The sequence below is a fragment of the Protopterus annectens genome, chromosome 1.part2, assembly GCF_019279795.1.
Source record: "Protopterus annectens isolate FY-2018-M chromosome 1.part2, PAN1.0, whole genome shotgun sequence".
In the NCBI taxonomy this organism is placed as follows: Eukaryota; Metazoa; Chordata; order Ceratodontiformes; family Protopteridae; genus Protopterus; species Protopterus annectens.
In genome coordinates this window covers 221,348,489-221,365,258 of record NC_056727.1, presented here as the reverse complement: position 1 = coordinate 221,365,258, position 16,770 = coordinate 221,348,489, and the positions used below count along the sequence as shown (strand labels likewise).

Below are 16,770 nucleotides of genomic sequence, written 5' to 3'. Positions count from 1 at the left end.
CAAAATGTTCAACACCGAAGTATACCCTCACTGGTGAGATCAGATCATAAACTAATCTCGCTGGAGGTCCTCATCCGCCCCACCTGAAACAAAAAGACCACAGTGAAAAACTTCTCAAAAGCCGATTTCACACTTCTAAAAACTAGTGTGGTCTCCTTTAAGGCCCCTGAGCCAGTGGTAAACATTACTCAAACCGCTGAATCACTTACAAATGCCTTCTACCAGCACCTACAGGACTGCATGAATCAGGCAATCCCAAACAAAACTAAGACTCTCTGTACCAAAGGCAAGCGTCCAGTCTGGTGGACCCCAGCCATAAACAAGCTCTACAACAAAAGGAGGAAGCTACTACAAGATAGAGCAAAATCCTTGAAAGGTAAGACACCTTTGATCATTATAAGTAAAAACTAAGAGCTCTCATAAAATCATCCAAGGCAAATTTTGAGAGAAAATCGCCAAGGACTCTAAAGAGAATCATAAGGCCTTCTTTAGCTATGTTAGAAACCTAGGAGGAAACTCCCAGATATGCTCAGAATTAGTTCAAAATGATGTGAAAATTACTGAACCTACACACATTGCCAACATACTGGCTCTCAGGTTCAGTGCAAACTTCTCCCCTCCCCAAAGGAGAGATATCTATTCCAGAGGATTGTAGCCCCCAAACATCTCCAACGCCCAGGTGAGAACTGCCCTCACTAAGGCAAAAACACAGCATCCATGGGACCGGATGGTGTCCCGGCTGTGTGCTTCATGAACTCAACGAGGAATTAAACCCACAGTAAGGACAGCTGTTTAATCTTAGCCTCACCTCGGGATACGTACCCAAGGAGTGGCGACGGCGACTGTGGTCCCACTTCATAAGGCGGTGCCTCCACAGACCCTGGAAATTACCGCCCATTAGGTTGACAAGCCATATCTGCAAAGACATGGAGAGCATCATAATGGAACTCATAAATAAAGACATAGGGAACTTGCAGACTTTGGATCCAACCCAGTTTGGCTTTGTCAAAGGCAGATCCTGCCTCTTAAACTTGGTTGACTTTTTGAGACAGTCACCAAGGCCATTGATGAGGAAAGGCAGTCCATACAGCCTACCTCGACCTGGCAAAGGCCTTCGACACAATACCCCACTCAGGTATCATCGAAAAACTCATCAGCTTGATTGTAAACCCATACATCACAAGATGGGTTGCAAACTGGCTAAGTGACAGAACCCACAGGGTCAGAGTTGCTGGAGCCATGTCAGACTCAAAGCCTGTCACAAGTGGTGTCCCACAGGGCTCAGTCCTGGGTCCACTCTTGTTCGGCATCTACTTTTCTGAAGTACAAGCAAACACAGGAGGGTTATGGCTGACAAAGTTTGCAGATGACTGCAAACTGGGCCCCATAGTCGAAAACACATCTGACACAGATATCCTCCAGAAGGGCCTCACAGAAACGGATAACTGGTGCCAGAGCCATGGCCTGAAGTTAAACGCCAAAAAATGCATAGTCATACCCTTCGGGGAAAAACAAGGTTACCCCTAGCTACCATATAGGTGGCAATCCACTGAGCACAGAAAAAGTCATCAGAGATCTGGGGACCCAGGTTGACAGTAGCCTTCGCTTGACACTCATGTTGCTAAAGTAGTTAGGAACACCTTCTATATCACCCACCTGCTCATGAAGGGATTCACATCTAGATCAAGGAAGGTCATCTTCCCTCTGTACTCTTCACTCATTAGACCTATGTTTGAGTACGATGCCCGTTCGAAATGTATCTGACCAGACACCTGCTGCAGCTTGAAAGGCCCCAAAAGTTCCTCACCAAAAGGATAAAGGGTCTCAAAAATATGTCTTATGCTGCCCGACTGAAAGAACTCCAGCTCTATTCAGTCTCATACCGCTTGCTCAGAGGTGACCTGTGCCTGACATATAAGGCCATGTCAAACCCAGATTTGATGAATATGCTTCACCTCAAAAAAATCTAGATCCCTCAGAACCACAAGGGCGGGAGACTTAAACCTTGACACGGTTATAAATAGAACGTGCTGGAGGGACAGATTCATCACCCAGAGACTCCCTATGCTGTGGAACAAAATCCCGGTACATGTGAGGCAGAGCACCTCTCTGGCCTTGTTCAAGAGGAATCTTGACCAATGGATGGGAGATTGCAGATATACCCCAGGGATTACTTCAGTGTCACTGCTTGACAGAGGAACAGCAAAATGATAGGCATAGTTTTTATTCAAACTAAAGGGGTGGCGAAAGCCACAACTATGGGCTAGGCTTATAAATGCCCTTGGGCAGATAGCCTAGTATGAACCTATGAACCTATGGCATGTAAGGTTTCCCCAAAGGAAAATTCCTCTGGTGGAGAGGCAGCTGGAATGGATTCTTCAGCATTGGAATCTTCATAAGTAGAAAAAGGAGCCTCTGGCTGGTCTGTAATGTCCGAGTCATCCGCAGAATCATCAGAGGACACTGGCTCGGGGGGCTCTGCTCTAGGTCTCTTTTCTGGGGGCTGAGAGGCCCTGTCTGGGTGAGATTGGGATCCCCTAATTAAGGATATTAAATCCTCTGCCAGAGTAAGCATTTGTGAACTTGAAGTGGGCCTGTGTGAGGGGGGCTTAACAGGCACTGATTTAACAGATTTGGCTGCTTTAGCCCTGGCAAAGGCCTTAATAGACATGGCTGCAGGAGGCCTAGCAGCACCACGTGCTGGGGTAGAGACATCCAAAGGGATGGTGTCTGATAAATCACTAGGAACCACAATTGTAGGCAAAATTTCTGAGGCCGATTCAAGTAAGGTAGCAGGAGCCTCAGCAGTAGTCATGGATTCGGCTGAAGATTGACCGGTTTTCTCGGTTTCGGCCGAAACAGAGACACTCGCGGCTTGCTTAACCGTGGTTTCGACCGAAACCGCGGACCGCGAGTGTCGGTCTTTTCTTTCGCTTTTAACAATTTGGGTAGTCGGAGGATCCGACGGCATAATGTACGCAAAATCTGAGCCGAAAAACTGTTCAGCAAACTCCGACCGACGCCTAAGCATTCGTCGGTTGAAGGAAGCACAGGCCGAACAGGCTGCTACGTCGTGGTCTGGGCCTAAGCAAGGCAGGCAGTAAGAGTGGAAATCTTTATGAGGTATTTGTTTCCCACAAGTTAAACAGTTATTGACTTTTCTGACATCGGCTGAGGCAAGAAAGAGTCCCCAACGGGTACTTAGCTTTTAGAAGTCTTGAGTAGTATTCGGTAGTAGTAATCTCTGGATCTGACCGACCGGCACTTGCGAACAGCTTCTGCTTCGGGCGCCACGCGGCAAGAAAGACTGAGGAAAATGGCGTCGGCTGATGCCTTTATACCCAAAGACCAGCAGAGATGACGTCGGGTGAAGTGCGACATCAGCCGAGCCGGACCCAGACTTTGGAATCCGGCCGACCGAAGGGCTGCCTGACGACAGGACAACCCATTTGTTATGACTGCAGATGCATCCATGAAGGACATCAAGTATATGTATAATATATATATATATACATATATATATATATATATATATATATATATATATATATGCATATATATATATATATATATATATATATATACACACACACACACACATATATATATATATATATATATATATATATATATATATAGACTACATTGACTACAACTCTTGATTGTATCTGCTTTATTTTCTGGGAAAAAAAAAAAAGTATATATATATATATATATTAGTGCTTTATTTTCTGGAAAAAAAAAGAATATATATATATATATATATATATATATATATATATATATATATTTTTTTCCAGAAAATACAGCAGATACAATCAAGAGTTGTAGTCAATGCCCCTAGTAATAAGTAGGAAGAAACACAAACACAGTAAAAGCAGATGAATACAGTGCAATGTTTATATATATATATATATATATATATATATATATATATATATATATATATATATATATATATATATATAAATATATATAAAAAACGAACATCTGATTTAAACAAGTTAACCACAAAAAAACTCAAAACTGAGCCCTGTTCCAGCAGTCTTCAATTAGACAAGTTCTAACTGCACACTCCCGCCACTAGGGTGCAGGGGAACCTTCTCTAAAAAAGATGGCCTGGATCAGTGCTCAAGTTACACAAACAAAGCTAGATTCAGCAGGCCTGAATCTGGTCCTATGTTACAGCAACAAGGTGCACCAATTTCAGAAAGAAACAGTTCGAATAAGCAGGCACAATAAGCCTGTGACCAGAAATTCCCAGCTCAGAAGGGCAGAATCCAGCCTCTCCTCCCACAAGAATGCAGACCACAAGCCTTCTTAATGTAGAATAACCGGCCTGAAGCCCAAGTGCTTAAACCAGAACTAATACACTTTTAGAATAGCAGACACTGAGCTTTCAATCAGCAATTCACAACTTAGAAGGATGTAAGCTACCTGTCCTGCCACAACAGTGCAGACCACAAACCTTCTTAATGTAAAACAACCGTTATGAAGCCCAAGTGCTTAAACCAAAAGACAGTTACAATTTAATCAGGCTACTACAAAGCAGCAATAAGTGCAGCAGAATAAATAAACTGAGTACTTTTAAGAGGAGGCAAAAGCAAAATAAAGTAGGAGGAAACACAAATACAGTAAAAGCAGATGAATTTTGTTTTAGTTAGTAAAGTGCAAGGAGAGAGGAAGGAAGAACCTAAGTGGGTTGGCCTACTCAAATCTTCTCTCTGTATTACATAGAGTGAACACTCGACTCAGCATATGATCTCACTGTATTCTGTTAAGTGAGCAAATGAGATGGACTCAGGAGGAGTGTTCAAATACAGACATACAGGAGGAGCGGGCAATTCCAGAGCCCCAACACTAACACCAAAACAAGAACAGGGAGGGTGGGTGTTGACAAACAAGAAGTACAGTTGTACAGATTACAGAGATATAAATCAAAATGCAGACAAAAAATGAGAATAAACACTTATCTTTTCTCAATATCACAGCTGGCAGTAGGTCAATCTTTCTGCAGCAGCCTGAGCAACAGGTGTATCTGATTTAAAACACAGGACAGAAACCAAACAATACAGATGCAGGAATACTTTGGCTGGATGAAACTAGTTCTGAAAACTTACTGCCACTAAGAAAACAGACAAGGCTTCCAGACAAAGGATTTCACTACAACTGAGGTCAACACTAAGATATACAGCTATAACACACAAGAAGAAGAATAAGTACACTTCTGAAGTTACGAAAGACTGAGTTTCCCCAAAAACTATCTAATGGACAAAGACCCACTTCACAAAGGACAACATCAATAGATTTAGCATGGTAGCTCATTCTTTGCTCTGGACCTTGAAGGGCATATGAACAGACTCGGGTAAAATCAGTATGGTCATACCTGGAACCAAGACTATACTAAATAAAGGGGGAAGGAGGAAGGGAAGTTGAGGAAAGACAGAAGCAGACAACACAGGTCTAGTGTTTATGGTAAGTACGTAACTTACATCTGATGTTGTCTGAGACAGAGTCCCCACAAAACGAAACTCTCGGGAGGTCTCATGGAAGGATATCCAAATGACAGCTAAACCAAAAGCAGCCCTATCTATGAAGTGCAAGTCCAACTTATAATGAGAAATGAAGGTAGGTACAATGGACCTAGTGGGTACAGCACAAACATCAAGGTAAACTCTTGAAAAGGAAGCAGTAGAAGTAGTCACAGATCTAGTAGGGTCATCTTTGAAAGGTTTGGATAAGATCAGCCCCTTCTTTATGTATACATGCGAAATACAGTCAGACAGTCATCTGTAAACAGTTGCTTTAGAAAGCCCTTGCCCCAGTCTGAGTGTGGAAAAAGAGACAAACAGCTGATCAGACTTTCTAAACTTATTAGTACGGTGAAGGTAAAAATGGAGTTGAAGATGCACATCCAACAACTGCACCATGTACTCTCCTCTGCTGGTAACATTTGGAAAGAAAACTGGCAGTCTGAATAAACAAAGGTGTTGCAGCTATCTTTGGGATAAAGGAGGGAAAAAAACAAATAAGGAGGTTTGTAAGAAGGGGTGTGTAACTCATTCTCCAACATGAAGCAACTGCGACAATATACAAATTTTTTCCTAGCTAGAAATTTATGGTCTACCTTGGCTGCAGGCTTAAAAGGAGGTCTAAGTCAAAGCCTGTATATAAAAAAAAAAAAAAAAAAAAAAAAAAAAAGGTTTCATAGGTAAGTACCAGGCTAAATGCCTCAGTGGTCCATTTTAAGCCTAGCCAATTTACCTTTCAAAAGTGAGAATCAAACCTTGCACCTTGTGATTTTGAGGTAAACACATTAATCATTATACCAACCCCAACCCTTGGGTGTGATATTCCAAAGGGTAAAAGGGTCCCTGAGGGGAGGTCTAAGAACAAAGGTACTACTTAGGAATGCTTTGGATAACTTAAGGAAAGCAATACTAGACTGATTTTCTCCAACATGAAACGGCCGCTAGCTGACCATTAATGGTAGAGTAGTTGGCTCCATCATGAAAAAGGGAAGCCAGAAAATCTAAAACAAACAGCTGGAAGAGTATTCAAATAAGGGTTCTAAATTTCTATTTGAAGCCAAAATAGAAAACCCTTTTCACTTGCTTCTGTAAATCTTTCTAGTAGAAGGTTTCTGTGCATAGCAGAGAATGCTAATCACCTGGGAGGACAGCATGGACTGTATAGCCATCATTGGATGTGGAGAAACCAATCCGAAAAAAGTGGAAAAACTTGAATGTTCAGGTGAGGCAATCTAGATGGGTGAGAGAAGACCTAGATTGGGATATAGTACCCAAGGTGGATTTTACCAGATCAGGCCAGAGGAAGGGAACTACACACCTGTCCGGGCCAGAAAGGGACAATGAGGATGACTTGGACCTTCCTTGCTGAGGCTTCCAGTAGGAATTCTGGAATGACAGGAGTAGGGGAAAGGCATACAGGAGGTCCAAGGGGTCAAATGTGGGTCGGATCATTCCTTGGTGATTCGCCCTCCTGAAGGATTATGACAATGTACCTGCTGCACTTCATGCTGTAACAGGAAGGAAAGATTGCAACATGGTTAACCCTACCACCAGAAAAACTGCTCTGCCACCGCAGGACTGAGGGACCACTCATGAGGTAGAAGAATAGCCCTGCTCAGCCCATCTCCTCGAGATGCGAGTTGCTACCAGAAAGCAGGGGAAAGATAGCATCCATTGCTAAACACTCATAGCCTCTGAACAGAATGAATACGAATGCGTTTCCCCCTGCTTGTTTATGGACCAGACTACAGACATGTCCGTGTGAATGGATATCACTACTCCCAGAGGGAGAGTGTCATGAAAAGCCTGCAATGCAAGGATGACTGCCTTCAGCTCTAGTATGCTGATATGAAGACTGGCCTCAGAAGGGGGACTACCTGCCTTGAACAGTACATTACATCTAATGCCCCCCACCCTAGTTGGGAGGTGTATGTGGTCACCATGGCTTGGGGAGGAGGGTAGAATAAATGGACCTTTGGGGACTCGCCAGCCATCATTATCATCATTCTGCAAATATTCATGACAAGTACTTGGAAATTAATGGGCTGATGTCTAACAGACCACTGAAGTTAGTGTCCACTGAAGAACTCTCATGTGATATCTAGTGAGAGATACCAGCATAATGGAAGCAGCTATAGATCCTCAGAGGCAAAGAATCAGTCTTGCTTGTGGCTTCTGACAGGAAAGAATTTCTAAGGCCTTTTGTGGAGGGTGGTAATCTTGTTCTCTGGTAATCTTATTTGACACTTTTGTACTCAGGTGACCTCATATGAACTTTGTTGTCTGAAATGTTAGAAACGTAGACTTGACAGAGTTCACTGTGATACCTTGTTGATAGCAAAGTTGGAGCAAGGAGTTCCTGGCGCAGATTAGAAGTCATCAAGGGACTGGTATACTCTGAACCCTTGCATTGTGAGGTGACTGCGACCACTGCCATTCACATGTTGAAAACCAGGGGGGGGGTGTCTGTGGTGAGACCAAAGGGCAGAGCTCTAAATTGGAAATGACTGGTTCTCAACCATAAGTGCAGAAACCTTGTGGACAGTCTGTCCATCTTTATCTGGTAGCATGCATCTTCAAGATCTATCGAGCATGTCCGACCATCCTTTCTCAATAATGGGAAAATGGACTGTACTGTGACCATCTAGAATTTCCTTTACATGACCGAGGTCCCCATTCTTCTTTGGCACCAAAAAGAATTTTGAGCAAGTTCCAGATCCATGTTCATCTGGCAGGACCTCCTGGGGATCTCTAACAGCTTAACTCTAACAGCTTTACTACTTCTAGAACTGCTGCTTTTATTTGGGACACTGGAACTTTGGGGAACTACCTTAAAGGTGGGGAGTAACACAAAAAGGGGAATGAATAACCTCTGGTTATGATCTTCTAAACCCATGTGTCTTGCAAAATGGACATCCAGGTTTTGGGAAACAGAGAAAAAAAGTGCCCCCTGACTGTTTCCAAAGTGCTCCAAAGATTTCAAAAGCAATAAGTAAAACAGTGAAGAACCTCAAATCAGCCTGAAAAGCAAGTTCAAAAGGATATAAGGTCAGTTTTTGTAGAAACAAGTTGAGATGTCATGGAGGAGTTTGCTTTTGAGGGGAACAGGAACAAAAGAGGAGGATCCATGGGCAGTCAAGATGATATGGCAGCAAGATCCACACAGAGAGATGCACAAGATAAGCCACTGAGTAACTCACACAACTATTTTAAAACCATAGGGATAAACACCATATCTTACTAAGTTTCCTCTCTAATGTCCTTCCATAATATTCCCATCTCTCTAATACTAATTAACTCTCTCTGTCTCCACATTCTTAATTTTTCCACCTGTACGTTACTCCTCCTCATTGCATTCTATTACTCTGGTCTACTTTGGCATAATAATACTCTTACTTTTCACCTTCATATATTACTGGAAATGCGGGCAACATTTTGAATAAGTACATATTGATTTAGCGACATAAGCTATTTACTTCTGGAAAGTGTCTTGCTACTTGCAAAATGTACTATATTCTTGATCACAATTTCTCCTACCAATAATCTAACAATAATCTGTAAATGCATTTCAATCTGTTGTTGGAGCTCATCTCCTGTATACAAGGTACACCTCAATCTATTAAAGCATTTTATACGTTTTCTCTCCTTGTATACAGTTACTTATCAGCTAATGTAAAAGGATTTTGTGTGTTTCTGGAGCCTTTCTCCCCAGCTCATTGTAAAATATTTAATCTGTTGTGGGGATTTTCTCCCCTTGTACATTACTTATCAACTACCATTTAAATGTTACTGGATCTGTTGTCGAGATTCTCTCCCCGGGCCTCCAATGAAACTGGGCCATTGTCACAGTAGTAAAATAAATATATACCAGGACCTCTGATATCAGTCACCACCTAGAAAATCTCTTCCACTTATAACATTAGATTTTCTAGTTATACGTTTTTTTGCCTTCTTCAACAACTGCTGCACATCCTCAGCAAATGAGTGCTTAAAAGGTATCAGGATAGAATCATCCAGGCTGTCAGTAGTAACTGCTCTAAGATGGATGCTCCTGTAGCCCCTGACACTGTCAGCAGATCCAGAGTGCAAGGAAGCTTTGGAAATTTGCCCTTGGCCAATTCCATTAAAAGGCAGAACCAACTTTGCCTGGCCAAAAGAGGGTCATCACAATGATCCTTGGCAATTCTTTCTGAGTAAAGGTAAAGAGAATGCTTCTGTCCTTCAAGCACGGCTGCAAGGATGTCTCATACAGAATTTTTCCAACTGAGAGTTTTGAAAGGAGGTGAACAGATCTATATGAAGTGTTCCCACTTCTGGACCAAATCCAGGCAGACCTCTGTCCCAAGTGTCCACTCATGAGGGCTCCTCTAGGATTTGTTCTATCTGTCTGCTACTATGCTTTGCTCTGAAGGGATGTAAGAGGCCAGAAGTGTCAGAGAATGTTGTAAGGGTAGCTCCAGCAGAGGATATGATCTTGTACCTCCTTATTTGTTCAAGTACCACATGGCTGGGATGTTGTCTATGACCAATAACAAGGGGACCTAGAGACCATAAGTGGTAAAGAACTTTTAAGGTCTGAATTACTGCTAACATTTCTTTGGCATTTATGTGCTTTACAGCGTCCGAAGGACCCTATTTGCCTTGCAGTAGAACTCCTCAGGACACTTTTCCATGTGCAAAATCTAACAGGTCCATCTGGACTGACTGAACTGCATCTGGAGGAAAAAGGACAAGTCTGGATTGAGAGAAATCTGATCCTTCCACCATTGTAACTTTCATTTTACAAAATCCAGATCTACTACCTAGAACTCCAATGAAAGGAGGTACTGGAACCAACAATTTTTTATTTTCTCATGCAAAGTCTGGCCAGTGATGTCATGAGGATCATTGATACAATGAGGCCTAGAAATTTGAGAAAAAATATCTTGTGGAGGCTGCTTCTTGAACAGGGAAATCCCTGAACATGTTTTGAACAGTCAGGTCTTGGTCTTCTTCTAAAAAGCCCATACTTTTTTCTGTGCCCATCATACCCCAGGAAGACCATTCTTTGTGAGGGTGTCAGGCAGGCTTTTGTAGGTTCACCTTGAAGTTGGAACTAATAAGAATGTGATAAGCATCCTTCAGATGTAAAGTCACTGTGAAACGGTTGTCCAGAAGAAGGGGTATGACCATCTGAAGGGTGAGCATTTTGAATTTGGATACTTTCAAAAAGATATTTAGCTTCCACAAATTTAACACTAATCACCATGGTAACTCCATTTTGGGTAGCAAAAAGATTCTGGTTTAACATCCATTTTTTTTTACGGTGCAGGTACTAGTTCTATAACCTCTGTTTGCAACTTGTGAAGAAACAACAGAGAGAATAGATGTCTCTGGTCTGGCAGGTGCAAGGCGGGGGGATTCCCTGAAGGGAGGAGGACTTTCTGTCCACTGCTAAAAGCATATTTGCTGTATCATTCTCAGCACTCTTTTGTCTGAGATTATGTATGGCTATGCTGCTGGGCTGAGTGAAAGCCAAAGGGAAAAGGGGAGAAGGGGCAGGATTGCCAGAGTCTTGTCATTGTTATCCTTTAGCACGGGGATGATGTTTTTGGGAAAGGAACCCCCCCCCTTTTATTTGGTTTGGAAGCATTATCTTCCTGTCATTTCTTCTTGGTACCTTCACTCTTGTTAGGTTGGAATTTTTGTCTGTTCTACCCTTTGAAGTCGGATGCCTTGTTAAGGAAAAACCTGGGAATATGAAATATTTTAGATACCCAGATGCATCAATTTACCTCTATCATTCCATTGTTTGAAAATCTTGTTAGCAGCAAGACCAAGCACACATTCAGAAGTTAAAGGAGCTTTCAAAATCTCATTTTTTAAAATCTTGAGAAAAATTCTGGTTATGTAACCCAGCATACCTTCTCAATACAACAGAAGTGGCTGCATTTCTAGAAATAGTGCCTGCACCTTCCAAGACAGTCCTCAAAGTGCTTTTCAAAACCAGGCACATTAGAGACAATCTCATTCATATAACACTTTCCGTTCAGCAGGCAAAGATACAACAAAGTCATATAAATTGTAAACGCATTGCAAAATAAATTTCCACAGAAGTCCTAATAATTTAAAATTATAAAGTCTAAAGTACTAGACTAAGCCAAATATTTTCCCCGAGATTCTAACCACTTGCCAATTTTATCCAGCAGTGTATGGTTAGAAAAAAGCAAAGCTCTCTTGTTAGAGTTGGCAGCTAGAGAAACTACAGCTGGGACAGCTGACAACGGAGCAAAAAGAGCTGCAAGATCAGAGTACACCTTGTATTTCATCAAGGCCATTTTAGGAGCTAGTTCAATAGCCAAAGTGGGTTTAAATGCAGTTTTACACACATCATCTAAAGCTGGTAACATAGGAGGAACAGCCAAAAGACTTGAAATCCCATCCTCAATAAGAACATAACATCTATCAATCTCTGGAATAGCTTTAGACTGCTTCCAGTCAAACATGTCTCTAAAAGTACAGTTGTGTACACTTACAATAAATGTAGATCTTAGAGTGTATTCACTGTTGCAGTCATTACATTTGGGTAATCTGCTGGCAGGTTGCCCTCAGTCGGCTTGAATATCAAAGTCTTGGGTCCTGCATCGTTGCTGTCTCCTCTTCCATGACGTGAGGTCGTCAGGGGTATAAAACATGCAGCTGACACCATTTTCTTTAGATTTTCTTGCCTCAGATGTCAGGTGCCTCCCAAATGAGGAGTATATATATATATATATATATATATATATATATATATATATATATATATATATATAAGCAATTGTAACAACATAAACTTTATCTTCATCTACAAGCAAATACACCACAAAGGCTGTAGAATATAGTGAAGGAAAAAAGTTCTGGAAAAAAGGGGGATGACGGGTGGGTAACCCGGATTGCAACAGTGAATACACTCGAACATCTACATTTATGGTAAGTGTACACAACTGTACTATGTTCTTCATGTTTCACTGTTGCAGTCATTACATTTGGGTAGAATCCCAAAGCTATGGATGGGAGGCTGGAGCTAAATAGCATTAGGAGCGGCTATAAGGCCTTGCAGAACTGCAGTGGCAAAGCCTGCCCTGGACTTAGAGAAGAGAAGCAAATGATAATGCTTTGTAAAAGTATGAACAGAGCTCCAAGTAGCAGCTTCTAGAATGTCTTTGGTTGGCACCCCTCTAAGAAAAGCTGCTGAGGTAGATGCAGCCCTGGTGGAATGTGACCGGATTCCTTTGGGCACCGGTTTACCATGATGCAAACAGCAGAAACGAATGCAGTGGCTTATCCACTTTGAAATAGTCTGCTTTGAAATAGCCTTCCCCTCTGATCCTGCAGCAAATGCCACCAGTAGCTGCTCAGACTTTCTTAGAGATTTGGTCCTGTTTAAGTAGAATCGGTTGTCTGTGTACGTCCAAGAAATGCAGAATCTGCTCCCCCCTGTTCTGCGGATTTGCAGTCTCTCATCAGCACTCTTTCTCGACCTATCTAAAGCCTTTGATATGGTTAACCATCAATTACTCTTAAACACTCTTGTCATCCATCCCTCTAGACACCAAAGCAATTCTCTGGTTTAAGGCCTACCTTAGTAATAGACAGCAAGCAGTTCTTTGGGACAATCAACTATCTTCACACCTTCCTATTTCCCTGGGAGTCCCTCAAGGTTCCATTCTTGGTCCTCTCCTTTTCTCATTATTCATCAATGACCTTCAAACAGCCATTCCTCAAACAACCTGTATACAATATGCTGATGATTCCACTATTATATGCTCTGCCAACTCTATTTCTGAACTGCAGTCTCTAACCCAGACAGCTTTTAACACTGTAGAGACATGGTTCTCTAAACGGTGCCTTCTTCTGAACACTAAAAAGACAAAGTTACTACCGTTTACAACACACCGCAAGTCCCCCCCATAGATTTCTCCATTCAATCTAGCAATGGTACCCTTATATCCCCAGACACTTCCACCAAACTATTAGGTATTACAATTGATAATAACCTCACCTTTGACATTCACATTAATAACACTATTAAATCTGTTAATAGAAAACTGGGCTCCCTATATAGGTAAAACCTTTCCTGACTCCAACTGCCAAAATGACTATTGCACACTCCCATTTAATTTCAACTCTATTGTATGCAGCCCCCATTTACACTAATCTAAAAAAAAGTAATCTTACCAAACTATCCAACTCCTATAATAGTATTGCTAGATTTGCCACTGGAAACCTATATAGAACTCACCATTGTCTTAACCTTCGTCAACTAGACTGGCTAGAACTAAAAAACCTTCTGTTACTTTCCCAACTTACCATCACTCATAAAATCTTCTATCAACCTAACAATACTCCAGTACTAAACAACCTTATATTACCCTACAGGAACCTTGATTCCTTACGCTCCTCCAATAAACTTCTAGCTAGGACCACCAAGTCTAACAACTTAGCTGGTGACTCACTTTTCTCAAATACTGTTGGAAAACATTGGAACCTCTTGCCCTCTGACCTTACTGCACTTCCATCCCTTTCTCTCTTTAAGCAAAATCTTAAGAAATATCTTAAAAATCACTGGCTATGCCCCTTGCTATTTCCCAGACTGAATCTCTAGATATCTCTTGTCATTTCTTGCCATTCTACTCTTCTCTTTCCTGTCTATCCCTCTACTTTAGAGGCAACTCAAATAATCTCTACTACTTGACAACAATTATTATCCTTTCTACTTAGCTAAGAATGTACCCTGTTTGTAGTATTTCCTGCCTTTTGCTTTATACCTCCTCCTTTTCTTCCCTAACTATTTTTCTGATAATATGTTTAGTAAATTAACCATAGGAAAGTTACTGTCTGTGTAACTATTTTTACCTAGGTTTTAAAGATACCTCTAATAATGTCTATAGACTGCCCTAGACTTACATGCTGTAAAATGAGCAGTTGATGCATGTTGTATCTATTAGACTAATGTGTATTCAATTTTAAACCTTTTTTGCTGTGGTGGTGGTTGTTGAAATTGGAGTTTTTCTCCCCAGGCCTCCACTGAAAATGGAAATGTATCCAGCTGGACCAGCCCGGTTAACAAATGTTAAATAAAATAAAATAAATAAATAAATTTGGGTAAAAAGTTGGCAGGTGAATAGTTTGGTTAAGAGCCACACTGGATACCACCTTAGGCATAAAGGAAGGATTGGTCCTGAGGGACACCCTGTCCGGGTAAAATGTAATAAAAGGCTCCACAGCCATGAGGGCCTGTAGTTCTGAAACCCTTCTTGCTGAAGTGATTGCCAGAAGGAAATCGGTTTTCCAAGATAAAAACGTTATACCCGCAGCAGCTGCTGGCTCAAATGGAGGCAGGGTGAGCTTTTCCAACACAAAACTGAGGTTCCATACAGGAGTTGGTGATCTTCTGTGAGGCCTTAAATTTATGGCCCCTCCAAGATACTGTTTTAGCAGAGGATGAGAAAATATGGGAGGCTCTGTGTTGTAATGAGCCGAAATGGCAGAGGCATGGATTTTTATTGATGAAAAAGATAGGCCCTTGTCAAGCATCTCAGTCAAGTATTGTAAAATCTGAGGAATATTTGGCTTTGCTGTGTCAGTCCCTTGTGCTTGGTTCCAAGCACAGAATCTCTTCCATTTATCAGCATAAGATTTTCCTAGTACTAGGCCTTCTGGCTTCCAAAATGACATCCATCAAAGATTTACTGAGAGGTGTTGTTTGAATAATTACATGATCAGCCATGCTGCCAGGTTCAGAGTTTGGAGTGGATTGTGCAGAATTTGATTGCTCTGCTGAGACAGTAGATGAGGTATTTGAGGCAAGTACCAAGGAGGGAGTGGAGACATATTCCTTAGAATTGGGTACCAGTGCTGGTGAGGCCAGTCTGGATCAATTAGGATCATTTTTGTTTTTTCCTGTCTGACCTTTAGTAAGACCTTGGCAAGAAGAGGCAGAGGATGATAGGCATAAACGGATAGGTTTTTCCAGCTGAAAGATAGGGCATCCACTTTCCATGCTTGTCTGTGATAAGTCCTTGTGCAGAATTTGTCCAGTTGATAATTCTGGGGAGAGGCAAACAGATCTATGTCCGGACTCCCCTATTTCTCTGCTATCATGATGAAGACTTGTGTATCCAGTTTCCACTTGTGAGGGTCCATAAGATTTCTGCTTAGGTCGTCTGCCAGAGTATTTTGTTTTCCTGGCAGGAACTGAGCTTGAAGATGTACTTGGTAAGTCAAGGCTGTGTCCCACAATGCCATGGCTAGTCTGCAAAGGGAGTAGGAATGTGTACCCCCCTGCTTATTTATGTACCACATAACCGTGGTGTTGTCCCGTCTTTATCAGTACTTGTCCTGGATGAAGCAAGTCCTTGAAGGCTGTCAGGCCATTCTGAACAGCTAACATCTCTTTCTGATTGATATGCAGATTCATTTGTTTTGGGTTCCATATGCCCTGAATGCATCTCCCCGCCAGGTGGGCCCCCCAAGCATAGTCTGATGCGTCTGTAGTTAGGGTTTGGGTGGCAGGGGGTAGAGTGAAAGACCGTCCCATGTTCTGGTGACATGTCTGTGCCCACCAAAGAAACTCCTGTTGTAGGCAGGAAATGTGAGGAATCATTGTTTCCAGACTGTGACAATGTTGACTCCATAAACTTTTTAGATACCACTGTAGTTTCCTCATATGCAGTCTTGCATATGGAATTAGTAGAATGCAGGATGCCATGAACCCCAAAGCCTGCAGAATTTGTCTTGCAGATAACTAGGTTTTTGTTGCCATCTGTTTGAAGTAAATAGTTAGTTGCCTTTGTTTGTCTGGCGTAAGGTAAGCCATCTGGGCAATTGTATTCAAGCTTGCACCCAGGAATGTAATCGTTTGAGAGGGTACCAGTTGTGATTTCTTTTTATTTATTGTGTACCCTAGGCATGTTAGAAGCCTTTTTACAAATGCCAGATGTTGAAGAAGAATGTCCTTGTTTTCTGCTTGAATGAGACAGTCGTCCAAGTAAGGATAGATTTGTATGCTTCTTTGTCTGCGAAATGCAATTACTGGTGCCAGGTACTTTGTGAAGACCTTGGGCGCAGTAGATAAGCCAAAGTGCAGTGCAGAGAATTGGTAATGCATAAAACCAGCCTTGAAGTGGAGGTATCTTCTGCACGATTCCCTTACTGGGATATGCAGGTATGCCTCTTTTGAGTCTAGAGTCACTAGCCAAGCGTTCTTGCCCAGCAT

General features: G+C 41.9%; 1 protein-coding gene across 5 annotated transcripts in view; it reads right to left on the bottom strand.

Annotated features, from left to right (window-relative positions):
* AFTPH (aftiphilin) overlaps positions 1-16,770 on the bottom strand; it is a 1,798,650-nt gene that overhangs the window by 1,251,709 nt on the left and 530,171 nt on the right. The gene's annotated exons all lie outside the window — the stretch shown is intronic.